This window comes from Parasteatoda tepidariorum, chromosome 8 (assembly GCF_982258835.1).
Source record: "Parasteatoda tepidariorum strain Cologne lab strain chromosome 8, Ptep-v5.0, whole genome shotgun sequence".
NCBI lineage: Eukaryota > Metazoa > Arthropoda > Arachnida > Araneae > Theridiidae > Parasteatoda > Parasteatoda tepidariorum.
The window spans coordinates 102783400-102795454 of NC_141762.1; the positions used below are offsets into that span (position 1 = coordinate 102783400).

Here is a 12055-nt window from a genome sequence, read left to right on the forward strand (position 1 = left end):
CTCACAATGTGAGGGAATTGCGGGACCAGTTGGTGAGCGCTTGGTACCAGATACCTCAGTCTACCTATCAGCACCTTGTGGAATCAATGCCACGGCGGATGCTAGCAGTTTTGAGGGCTAAAGGTGGACCTACATGTTATTAGCAGGGTGGTCGTAATGCAATGGCTCTTCGGTGTATAATACCCAGATATAGCAAAATAAGGTTTATTTTCACCTAGCAAAAACCTTTTAATGTAAGCCTAATAAAGTTTGTTATGCGGTTTGAGTGCAAACCTTCTAACCTTAAAACGAGATCTGTGACCATTTGCTCTATTCTACCGACATTACCCTCATCCAAAACCTTAGAAAACAAACTTCTATATAAGAACCTTAAATCGAGGTTGACATAGGGTGTTCGAGAGGGAAACAAATCCCTGTTGTTGTTGTTGCGCGCCCCAATTGGCCAGGTCCATGACGTTATACACCCTCAAAAAATTCAACACCTTCCATCTGCTAAATCCTGCTTGGGTGAGCCCTAGGCACGGGAAGATGGGGTGAGACGAGGCCTGCTCTGAAGAAAAGTTGTTAAAAATTTCAAAGTTCTTGGATCCTTCCGAAAATTTCATTGATTTAAGGTGCCCACTTCGAAAGCGGGCAAGAATAGTTCGTTCCTGTCTACTAAAACCTTGGGCCAGGGAGCCTCCAGGTCGAGAACTCTGATACCATGTGTGCTTTTGGGGGGGAGATTCCAAGTGGTCTGGTTTTTGTGTTTTATTTTTGAGAAGATTTTGAGAAAAAATCCTTTAATAAAGTTAGTCTCAAAGTGGAAATAGTCTTCAATCTACGTAATTATAAGTTTTTTTCGCAATATCTTGTAAACTCAGTTAAAAATACACCTTGTCATGAAATTTTAATGCACAATGCAATTGGATCCTATCTCTAATGTCGCGTCAGCCTAAACATCGTAAGTGACAATGCTTTTTTAAAAAAGTTTAAAAACGAATAATTTTTAATCTTCTTAAGATGAAGGTTTGAAACTTCAATATTTTTGCTTTATTGAAAAAAAGATTTTTAGTACAAACACTTTCTTGATAATAAAAAAGAAATTCCATCATGGTTGCCGTAATGTTATATGCTTTCTGGGATAGGTGCCTCAAGTTTTCGCGATTGCCCCACTCTCTCAACTTTTCTACATTACCACGGTTTCGCGAGTTTCCCCTTGTCAGTATATATCCCATCTTCTTTCAAAAACGTGCTGATTTTATAACCGTCGTTCAACAGCCGATCCAATTTTTCTGGGCTATGCGATTACTAATAACGAACTCCGTAGCCTTGTCATTTTAAACCCAATACATAGGACAATGGGAATTCCTGGATAAAGTAATGGAGAAAAGTTTGCTTTCGTGGATGACTTTCTCATGGAACTAACCTGAATTTGTGGAGGACCATGAGAGAACTGAGAGAAAAACCATGAAATCCTCCAACGGTTAGTCTAACGGCAAGGGGACTGATCCGTCTACCACTGAGACTGTTTTACGTCAGCACTGTGGTCGATGCAAGCCGGATGCGGGATTCATATCGACTAGCCATTGCTCTGATTCGAACCCAGTTTACCTCATTGGAAGGCAAACGCTCTATCCTCTGAGCCTTCACTGTGGAAAAAGAGTAAACTTAGCCATGTTGTGTTGTGTCCAATCCTTCAGGATCTAGCGACAGCTAGATCAAATCCAAGAGACCGTGGACCCTAGCAAAATCAAGCACCAGAAGTGGGCTATGACAAATATCCGCAAGAGCGAGCCCCAAGCAGTCGAGGACATGATCGGGGGAGGCCGGCATCAGATGGTACTTGGTGCACGTTGGGAAGACTTTGCGGCCGCATTCAAAGGTCATGCATTTGAGGTGCCCACTGATAAATCTTGAGGCGGCCGTTTGAGCCTGTCTGTCAGCCTCAAGATCCAATGCACATCCTAGTCTTTTCCTACAGAACCAGGGATGGGCAGGAGGGGAGAGCCAGACCTGCCGGACTCTATTTTTCGTCACTGAGAAAATCTCTTGAAAAGTGAGGTCATAGTCGGTAGTTGCCATCTCAGAGCAGCCTCTTTTAGCCAGGATATCCGCAACTTCGTTACCAGGGACGTTGACGTAAACTTAGCCATAAGCAATGGAAACGAAGAGGGGAAAAGTTAGGAGTGGGAAAAATTCGCCTGAACTTGAGACTCCTACTCTATTTCGAATTAGTATAATAAAATATTCGCCTTCATTAACATGCGCCTTCAACATATAAGTGTAATAAATACTGTGAATTTACGTCATCGACATTAATTTAGACTTTGTTTTAATTCTTTAAATGTTATGAAATACGAAATATAGGAAGGTTCATATGATGGTTCCAACTATACATTTCATGATAGTTTAATAGGAATTCGTGATGGTTAAATAATGCATTTCCATATGATGGTTTAGTAATAATTCTTGTTGGTTCAACAGAAATATACCATCAGAACAATTTGTTTTTTTTTATGTTGGACTATCATAAATCAGTCCGAATTCCTTCATTGGGATGATGGTTGTTCATAACCGTTATAACATTTTATTTCTAAGAAACTATGATGGAAATTTCTGATGGTTCAACAATAACAAACCATCAAAGCCAGTTACTATTCTTATGTTGAACCATCACGAATCAGTCGGAATTCTTACATCGGGCTGATGGTGGTTCATGACCGTTACAACATTTGACTAAGATTCTATGATGGGAATTCGTGATGGTCCAATAATGCATTTCCATGATGGTTTAATAATAATTCTTGTTGGTTCTCAGGAATATACCATTAAAACAATTTAGGATTTTTTTCATGCTGGACCATCATAAATCTATCCGAATTCCTACATTGGGATGATGATTGTTCCAACATTGGATTTCTGAGACACTATGGTGGAAATTCATGATGATTCAACATGAACAAACCATCAAAACAAGTTGTTGTTCTCATGTTGGATCATCATAAATTAGTCCGAATTCCTACATTGAGGTGATGATTGTTCCAACATTGGATTTCTAAGACACTATGGTGGAAATTCATGATGATTCAACATGAACAAACCATCAAAACAAGTTGTTGTTCTCATGTTGGATCATCATAAATTAGTCCGAATTCCTACATTGAGGTGATGATTGTTCCAACATTGGATTTCTAAGACACTATGGTGGAAATTCATGATGATTCAACATGAACAAACCATCAAAACAAGTTGTTGTTCTCATGTTGGATCATCATAAATTAGTCCGAATTCCTACATTGAGGTGATGATTGTTCCAACATTGGATTTCTAAGACACTATGGTGGAAATTCATGATGATTCAACATGAACAAACCATCAAAACAAGTTGTTGTTCTCATGTTGGATCATCATAAATTAGTCCGAATTCCTACATTGAGGTGATGATTGTTCCAACATTGGATTTCTAAGACACTATGGTGGAAATTCATGATGATTCAACATGAACAAACCATCAAAACAAGTTGTTGTTCTCATGTTGGATCATCATAAATTAGTCCGAATTCCTACATTGAGGTGATGATTGTTCCAACATTGGATTTCTAAGACACTATGGTGGAAATTCATGATGATTCAACATGAACAAACCATCAAAACAAGTTGTTGTTCTCATGTTGGATCATCATAAATTAGTCCGAATTCCTACATTGAGGTGATGATTGTTCCAACATTGGATTTCTAAGACACTATGGTGGAAATTCATGATGATTCAACATGAACAAACCATCAAAACAAGTTGTTGTTCTCATGCTGGACCATCATAAATCTATCCGAATTCCTACATTGGGATGATGATTGTTCCAACATTGGATTTCTAAGACACTATGGTGGAAATTCATGATGATTCAGCATGAACAAACCATCAAAACAAGTTGTTGTTCTCATGCTGGACCATCATAAATCTATCCGAATTCCTACATTGGGATGATGATTGTTCCAACATTGGATTTCTGAGACACTATGGTGGAAATTCATGATGATTCAACATGAACAAACCATCAAAACAAGTTGTTGTTCTCATGTTGGATCATCATAAATCAGTCTGAATTCCTACATTGAGGTGATGATTGTTCCAACATTGGATTTCTAAGACACTATGGTGGAAATTCATGATGATTCAGCATGAACAAACCATCAAAACAAGTTGTTGTTCTCATGCTGGACCATCATAAATCTATCCGAATTCCTACATTGGGATGATGATTGTTCCAACATTGGATTTCTAAGACACTATGGTGGAAATTCATGATGATTCAACATGAACAAACCATCAAAACAAGTTGTTGTTCTCGTGTTGGATCATCATAAATCAGTCCGAATTCCTACATTGAGGTGATGATTGTTCCAACATTGGATTTCTAAGACACTATGGTGGAAATTCATGATGATTCAACATGAACAAACCATCAAAACAAGTTGTTGTTCTCATGTTGGATCATCATAAATCAGTCTGAATTCCTACATTGAGGTGATGATTGTTCCAACATTGGATTTCTAAGACACTATGGTGGAAATTCATGATGATTCAGCATGAACAAACCATCAAAACAAGTTGTTGTTCTCATGCTGGACCATCATAAATCTATCCGAATTCCTACATTGGGATGATGATTGTTCCAACATTGGATTTCTAAGACACTATGGTGGAAAATCATGATGATTCAACATGAACAAACCATCAAAACAAGTTGTTGTTCTCGTGTTGGATCATCATAAATTAGTCCGAATTCCTACATTGGGATAATGATTGTTCCAACATTGGATTTCTAAGACACTATGGTGGAAATTCATGATGATTCAACATGAACAAACCATCAAAACAAGTTGTTGTTCTCATGCTGGACCATCATAAATCCATCCGAATTCCTACATTGGGATGATGATTGTTCCAACATTGGATTTCTAAGACACTATGGTAGAAATTCATGATGATTCAACATGAACAAACCATCAAAACAAGTTGTTGTTCTCATGTTGGATCATCATAAATCAGTCCGAATTCCTACATTGAGGTGATGATTGTTCCAACATTGGATTTCTAAGACACTATGGTAGAAATTCATGATGATTCAACATGAACAAACCATCAAAACAAGTTGTTGTTCTCATGTTGGATCATCATAAATCAGTCCGAATTCCTACATTGGGATGATGATTGTTCCAACATTGGATTTCTAAGACACTATGGTAGAAATTCATGATGATTCAACATGAACAAACCATCAAAACAAGTTGTTGTTCTCATGCTGGACCATCATAAATCTATCCGAATTCCTACATTGGGATGATGATTGTTCCAACATTGGATTTCTAAGACACTATGGTGGAAAATCATGATGATTCAACATGAACAAACCATCAAAACAAGTTGTTGTTCTCGTGTTGGATCATCATAAATTAGTCCGAATTCCTACATTGGGATAATGATTGTTCCAACATTGGATTTCTAAGACACTATGGTGGAAATTCATGATGATTCAACATGAACAAACCATCAAAACAAGTTGTTGTTCTCATGCTGGACCATCATAAATCCATCCGAATTCCTACATTGGGATGATGATTGTTCCAACATTGGATTTCTAAGACACTATGGTAGAAATTCATGATGATTCAACATGAACAAACCATCAAAACAAGTTGTTGTTCTCATGTTGGATCATCATAAATCAGTCCGAATTCCTACATTGAGGTGATGGTTATTTTTGTTGATTACCATCAAAAAATATAATGGTACATGAGAGAATCATGGATGGTTATCATCAGGATTATGTTGGTCCATCAATGGAGAACCATCAAAAATTTTGACTCAGGAACAACGAAAAACCAGCAACGTCTTGCATTTGAAGTATAATTTATGAACATTTGGCGTTCACAATTCACTGAGCTTTTTTGCTCAATAAGACTTTTAGAAACTCAATAATAATCTTAATATTCAGTTAAATGAAACTAAAATTAGATTTTTCAGTGAAAAAAAAAAGTCTCAATTTTATTTGTATATAAAAACATCACTTAAAACCTTTTTCACTAATAATTCCTGTGAAAACTTATACTTAACCTTTTGACTGCTATGTGCTCATGCGTCTAGCCATCCGTGTAGCTTATGAACGCATGTGAGTCCCGCTCAAGTCATCGGCGTAGAGTATGGACTCAAGGATCAAGGACTAGCCTCTTTCAAGGATAGGTTCGGAATTAGGTTCTCTCGTGTGTCCAACTTTCGAAGATATGTTATACGTCGTAGTTTAGTAACAAGAAAAACAAATATTCATTCAGGTTATTAATATCATTTAAATATCGTTTAAGCTATTAATATCCTAGCTATCAATATATTGTAGATAATATTAAGCCATTAACATTATAACAATCAAATCATTTAACCCTTGGTACAATTTTTGGTGCAAATACAAAATGTTTAGATAGAAAATCTGCAGTTATTGCTTCAAATTAAAGCAGTTAGTCAATGGGTTTCAATATTCATATTTTTTGAACAAGAGTGAATATAGTTTGTCTATTGTAAGAACTGCCCCACAGCAAAGTCAGAGGCCATCTGCCGCAATGAAAACAAAAATAGCGCATTTCAGGGAGGGAAGCTTCTCTTCACTCTAGGACTAACACAATAGTCCGTAGAAAAATATTCCCTTTCTCGCGCAGACCCGAGGCTAAAGCAGTCCTACACAGTGACCCCACACCCCTACTTGAAATAGTTACACATCGTTACCGTAGTCATTGTAACGGGTCCAGACGAATGGCTAGAGGAGTTCTTACTTTAGACAAACTATAGAGGAATTTCAGTCGTTGTTTTCGATTTTAGATGTTCTGACTTGTATATAGAATTCAACGAAAAAACAACTGGGTGTTTTTGCTTTGTTTTTCAGCTTTCTTATTAAATTGAATAATGAAAATTGAAAAAATGAAACTTGGAACATAACCTACAGTCTCTGACCAATTATTTGATGCACTCTAAGATTCTATGTAAAATTATACTTATCAGTTGTATAAGGTCGTCGATAGCTTGGACTGTATGAAGAGGTTATAAGTAATTCTAGGCGACTGGTTACAAACAAAACAAATTTATTGAGAGCTGTGGCGATGGTTCATTTTTTTTTTCATTCAAGCGGTAATATACAAATGTCTCTGACATTTCTCTTGAATATTTTACCATTAGGCATACGTAAATTTACAATTCTTATTTTTCCATCCCTACTTTGAAATATTTCCACTATTCTTCCAACTGACCACTGTGTGGCAGGAAGTTGCTCATTTTTTATTAAAACAAGAGTACCCTGTTTTACATCGTTCTTACTAAATTTCCATTTGGTTCGACCCTGCAAATTATTTAAGTAATCTTTCTTCCACAATTGCCAAATTTGTTGACTAAATTTAGTTACCCTTTGCCATTTGGACAAATGAGTCTCCTTGATATCATTAAGTAGAGGTTCTTGAAGGCCATTTATTGGTCTCCCAATTATGAAGTGACCTGGACTTAATGTCCGAAAATCATCAAAGTTTGCCGACAATGGAATGAGGGGCCGGGAGTTCAATACTCCTTCTATTTCAGCTAAAATAGTTACAAATTCTTCAAGCGTCAATTTTTGGCTACCTATTACTCGTTTGAAATGAAATTTGAAAGCCTTCACCCCAGCTTCCCAAAGGCCCCCAAAATTAGGTGATTTGGGGGGTATAAATTCCCATACAATATTCTCGTTTGAGAGAAAGTTAGACAAGTTTTCATTGCGGGAAGTGACAAGCTTCAAAAGTTTTTTAATCTCAACATTTGCTCCAACAAATGTCTTTCCATTGTCTGACATGATTTTCGAACATTTGCCTCGTCTACCAAAGAAACGTTTCAAACAAGCTATAAATCCTTGAGTGGTTAAGTCTGAAACAAAATCAAGATGCATAGCCTTTGAGCATAAGCAAATAAAAACAGCTACGTAAATCTTATTTAACACTCCTTTACGCTGATTTTTAAATTTTACTAGAAAGGGGCCACAAAAGTCAACCCCTGTCACATTAAAGACAAATTTAGGAGTGACACGTTCCCTTGGTAGATCGGCCATTATTTGTTGAACACTTACAGGCTTATTTTTAAAGCAAATCACACAAGAATGAACAATTTTACGACAATTATTTCTGCCGTTAAGCGGCCAGAATTTCTGTCGCACTTGAAACAAGAGTGCTTGTGCACCTAAATGAAAATACTTCAAATGATAATGATTCAAAATTACATCAGTTAATTTATGCTTGCTAGGCAGCACAATGGGAAATTTACTATTATTCGATAAATCAGAGTTTCTAAGTCTGCCACCAACAAGAATTAGAGAATTTTCATCCAAAAATACATTTAAACAAGATAACTTACTCCTAGATGACACTGGTTCACCTTGTTTGAGCCTTTTAAATTCCTCTTGGAACTCACCTGACTGCAATGAAAGCAGAAGCCAATTTTCTGCATGTTTGTTCTCTTCAATGGTTAAGAACCCCTTATTTCTAGATATTGGATTACGACAATTATGAATAAATCTAAAAATAAAGGATAAAATTCGAATTAGTTTAACAAAACTGTTAGAAAGGTTAAGAATTTGTTCAAAAAAGGATCTATCTTTGGTGGTAATTAAAGAAATAGATTGAATGTCATTAGGATCAGGAGCAGAGCACTTTTTCAGTTCTTCACAAGGTAGGTCAGTTTCTGGAATGTTCAGAGTCTCATCACACTTAGGAATTACTAATTTCTTTAAGAAGTCTGGTCCGGTCCACCAGGTGACATTTTCGATGAGAGATTTGCAACTTATTCCTCTAGTTACTAAGTCTGCTGGATTTTCGCATCCAGCACAATGATTCCAAGATTCTCGGTCAGTGAGAGATTGAATTTCTTTAACCCTGTTTGCTACAAAGGGTTTCCACTTAAATACGGAACCTTTTATCCAATACAATGTAATCCGAGAGTCTGTCCAATAATAAATAGAAGATATTCCTTTCCGATCTAATACCTTCTTTACTTCACGTGCAAGTCGTGAAGCAAGCAATGCGGCTATCAATTCTAACCTAGGAAGAGAAATTCTCTTAAGGGGTGCAACACGGCTCTTGGAAGCCACTAAGTTTACAGTTACTTGATTTGCTGTTTTAATTCTTAAGTATATGGCAGCACCGTAAGCCCTTGTACTAGCGTCTGCAAATGCATGCAATTCTAACACAAAGTCTGAGTGATCAGAAATTTGAAATACATTTCTGGGTATTTGCAAGCTAGCCAATTCAGGAATTTCGATACACCACTGCTTCCAAGTTTCTTGAATATCTGAAGGAAGCTCGTCGTCCCATGAGATCTTACGCAACCATAATTCTTGGAGAAGAATCTTTAATCTGATGGTGTAAGGTGTTACTAGTCCTACGGGATCGAATATTCTACCTGCTGCTTGCAACACAAATCGTTTTGTATTTTTTCTCAAGTCAAGAAATTCCAGTAGTCCCTTAACTTCCATAGTTAAAATATCCAGTTTTGTGTCCCAGGACATCCCAAGAACTTTGTGTAACTCGTTTGGGCTTTCTGATGAGGATGGAGGAAGAGTACTGAATCCTTGTTCCTCCCACATTTGTTTTAGTGACTCGTCGTTTGAAACCCATTTACGAAGGTGCATGCTAGCATCCTTCATGATAATGTCAGCTTCCCTAGAAATTTTGAAGGCTTCAGATAAGTTATCTGCACCAGCTACAATGTCGTCGACATAAAAGCAAGTATCAAGAATATTTGAAGTTGTTGGATACATTTTCTTGAACTTATCATTATGGTGCTTGATAGTCGCTGAAAGCAAAAAAGGGCTTGCATTGACTCCAAATGGAAGCCTGTTGAATCTGAATACCTGCAATTGAGTATTTTCAGACTTAGTGGGATCGTCTAGAGTGAAAAGGAACCTTAATGCGTCCTTATCATTTTCGTTCAATGCTATTTGCAAAAAGGCACGTTCAATGTCCGCTAAAATAGCAAATTTATTCATTCGGAAAAAGGTTAAAAGATGAAATACATTCGGATTAAGGTTCGTTCCCGTCCAGAGACAATCGTTAAGTGAAAGTTCACCAACATCACAAGAACTAGCATCAAAAACAATGCGACACTTGGTATAAACACTGTCCTTCCGGAAAACTGGGTGATGGGGTAAATAAAACACAGGTTTATCAACAGTATCTGAAGCGGATGAAACCTTCTCAATAATTCCCTTTTCTAAGTAATCTTGCAATATTTCACTATATTGAATATACAATTCTTCATTTGAAGTCATACGATTTAAAAGACCTTTAAATCGCTTAGTTGCGACAGTAAGATTATCTTTCAATTCCCTCCAATCTCCTTTCCAAGGAAGAGTGATTTCATTTCTTTTATTTTTATAACTAATTGTTTCATTAAATTTGGATAGTGCTTTATCCCCCTCTAAGCATTTGGGTTCATCCTTTATTCCTAGAGACTCAAGGTCCCAAAATTTTTGCAAATCAGTTAAAGTGTGATCTTGTGATAATAAGTGACATTTGTATTCCTTACAATTATCTTTAGTGCCCAATCTTCCCGTTACAATCCAGCCGAGTACAGAGTTCTGTAAAATGACTGAACTATTTTCCAATTTTATTTGCTCGGTTCGTAATAGTTCGTAAAAAATATCTCCGCCAAGCAAGATTTGAGCACGTTGAGGCTTAAAAAAGTTAGGATTTGCATAAGTCAAATTTTGAGGAAAATTAATTTTAGAAACATCAAGCGGTTTAGCAGGGGTTAATTCAGTAATTTTAGGCACTATCAGCATTTTTATCTCTTTCGTAAAGTCTCTATTTTTATTAGAAACAAGAGCAGAGATCGATTTATTTACATTCAAAGTTGCCCCATTAATTCCAGTTATTAATGAGTTTAATGTATTCTCCTTTAAACACAATAATTTTGCTGCATCAGCAGTAATAGCGCTTATTTCAGAACCGCTATCGAGAATACATAAAAAGGGATAAAAACATTCATTTATTCCTCGCACATAAATTAAAGCAGTTGAAAGCAAAACATTTGAGTAAGTATCATAGACATTACAACTGCTTAGCGGCGCCTTCTGCCAGCTGTGAGAAAGGGCGAAGGAGGAAGTGACAGTTTTCGTTTCCCCTCCACTCATATTACTCATCTCAATATTTGCTTGATTTGGAATAATCTCAGTTAAATTAGAGCAATTGGATTCTTATATTTGATTATTTTTGTTCTCAACTTCGGGTTTTAAGAAATTAGCCCCATGAAGTGTCGAATGATGATTTCTAGAGCAATGTTTACATTTAAACTCTAATTTTTTACATTGAGATAACATGTGTTTACCCAAACAATTAAAACACAGATGCAATTTTCTTACACTATTCAATCGCTCTTGAGCAGATAAGTCAATGAATTTTTTACACTTATATATAAAATGGTTTTGATGACACATAGAACAAGAGAAATGTTTATCATTTTGCAAAACGAAACTTTTATGTTTGGGGGTTACTTCTTGTTTCGGTTTTGAAACGGAAATACATTTTTGAACATTTTCAAGAGCTTGAATACGTTTTAACACAAACTCAGTAAAAAATTCCCAAGTGGGTAATTCGTTACAATTTAAAGACATTTCGAAAGCCTTTCTTGATTCATCGTCAAGGCGTTGCAAAACAATGTTCATTATTAGTGTCTCAGATAATTTATTTTGTTCTAATCCAAGTTGCTTTAATGCTCTTAATTGATTAAGTAAATTATCAATTAAGTTTCTTAAATCCTTACAAGATTCAAATTTAATTTTACTTAAATTTAATAACTCAGTTATATGACTGTTTACTATCAGTCGTTTGTTTTCATATCTGTTTTTTAATGCGTTAAACAAGGAAGAATAAGAGTCATCTACATTCTGTAATTGTTTTGCAGTACCAGTTAATGATGATTGTAAATAATACAGTTTTTGAGAGTCACTTAATTGATTGTTTTCATCAATTAAGGTAGTAAACTGAGCTTTGAAGGTAAGCCAGTCAGTGT

General features: G+C 36.2%; 1 protein-coding gene across 1 annotated transcript in view; it reads left to right on the top strand.

Moving 5' to 3' along the window:
• Window positions 1-12055, top strand: part of LOC107456578 (neuronal acetylcholine receptor subunit alpha-7-like) — a 461896-nt gene that overhangs the window by 431215 nt on the left and 18626 nt on the right. The gene's annotated exons all lie outside the window — the stretch shown is intronic.